Raw genomic sequence first — 2,204 nt, 5'->3', positions numbered from 1 at the left:
ACCCGCTATCGGGTCGTTATCGGACCACCCATAATATGTTATCCCACGCACGAGCTGTCACTCTCGGCGTGAGGGAGGTGTGTTGGAGATTCCACATCGACTAGAGATGATGACATTTCATTGTATATAAGCGGGTGCAAACCTCACCTCATAAGCCGGTTGGAGTTGAGTTAGACTTAAAGTCTACTTCGTAATACATAAGTTGCACTAGACGATCTAATGCGTGAGCACATGTTAGATAGTCTATTATAGTTACATTTTGCATATTTATAATTTTTTGTCTAGACTTCACTACATTGCATTTTTACATTTATTATTTCAATTCAATTTCCTCCATTTTAATTTGTGAAGAACATAATATTGAACAATAGATTCAATTAACATGATTTCCTTGAAATTCAACCTAGATTTACCTTATAATACATTAGGAAAAACTTAGTATTTTGTTTGAAAAATTGAACACGACTGAGTAGGTATAAAAAAAGGCATCATTCTAGGGAGAAATATGCCACTGAATCTCATAGCTTGATGTTGTTTACTTCTTTTATACCATTTTCTTTTCTTTACTTTGATTTTTGCTATTATGTTGTCATTGCTGATTTTCTCTTATTTCTTTTCCTTTTTTTAAGGTTTTTTTACTAGAAGGTCTTGATTAGAAAGTCTATTACAAATAGGCTTATTTGTAGACTGTGTATTTTTCTTGAGTTTCTAGACAGTTTAGTCGATTCTACTATTTATTTCTTTTATTTGTTTCGTCTTACATTTGGATTCATTTTCTTTTAATAATTAGTTTGCATATAATAATTACTCTTCATTTTATCATGATCAACAACATAACTAGGAATCAGATTGTGAACAATCTTGTGTGAACTATAACTATCAGATGCGTAGTGAATCAAATTTTAGCAACTAGTTTATCAGTCATATTGGAAGCCTGGTGCACCATATGTTGATCAGTATTATGGGCAACCTCTGTAATCATATTTTAAACAGTCTATTCAACCAATTTTATAGGACTATGTAATATCACTATTACTAAATGGGAAATGGGTACGACCTGAAACAGAGGAGACTATGCCTACTTTTGAAAAGTCAAATCAACTTTAGAGAATATGATAAGACAAATGAGTGAAATGAATATGAAATTACAACAAAACATACAGGCTAGTCGAATTATATTTTAGTCGAATTATATTTTAGAAAATGAAACAATTGGCTAATTATAGGCATAATTATATTGATTCTCCGAGGAATGTAAATAGCATGTTACCTTATGCAAATGAAAAAGCTAAAGAATCTGTATTGATTGAAAAGGAAGAAGGAAAGCAAGAATTTTGTGAAGAGAAAGAAGAACAAATGCAAGAATATGAAAATAATATAGACTTAGAGTTTGATTTAATACGGTTTTCATAAAGCAATGAAGGGTGAACTTCTAATTCTAATGTTTGTTCTAGATGTACTTAAATTAATTATATGTTATACATTCAAAGTCCTTGTTAATTGCAGGTGCAAATGCTGATTTAAGTGTATTATCAAACACATCATCATCTGATACCCCATTACCACCATCATATGGTACCCTAGTACCATCATCGTCTACCCCATTACCATCATCGTCTGATCCCAAATCGTTTAACCATGTACCATATATATCCCCTCCAAAGCGTCCACTAACCCCAAATTATCTACCATCTTCATAGCGTAATGCTTTCACAGAGTCTAATACTCCTATAGCGTCTAACCTTAAACCGTCTACCCATCCCATAGAGTCTAGCCATTCACTACCTTCTACCATTTCAAAACAGTCTAACCCTTCATTTTTTTTCATCAACAACAATCACTGGAGCCTAAATCTTTACCATATTACCTTACCTGCACTTGTTTGGACAATTCTACTCTAACAGATGAATCCTCCACTGATATAAAGGATTGAACTTGCTATTTAGTCTCCTAATTGTGTTGATGATTTTTAAGTTAATGATGTTTCATCTTATTTCCATGATTGTGTTCATAGTTTTAATACTTCTCATCATGCTTTCACTAATGAAAACAATGATCTTATTATTAATGATTCTGTTGAAACTATTCATACCAAGGACATTGCTCCTGTTGATCTTGTTAATGATTTTACTTATAAATCTAATTATGAAACTAATGTTACCATTGATCTTTTTGTTGATGATACATATGTCTTTACTCAAGCA

Source organism: Phaseolus vulgaris, chromosome 9 (genome assembly GCF_051622355.1).
Source record: "Phaseolus vulgaris cultivar YP4 chromosome 9, ASM5162235v1, whole genome shotgun sequence".
Taxonomy (NCBI): Eukaryota; Viridiplantae; Streptophyta; class Magnoliopsida; order Fabales; family Fabaceae; genus Phaseolus; species Phaseolus vulgaris.
Note: the sequence above shows the minus strand (reverse complement) of the source record.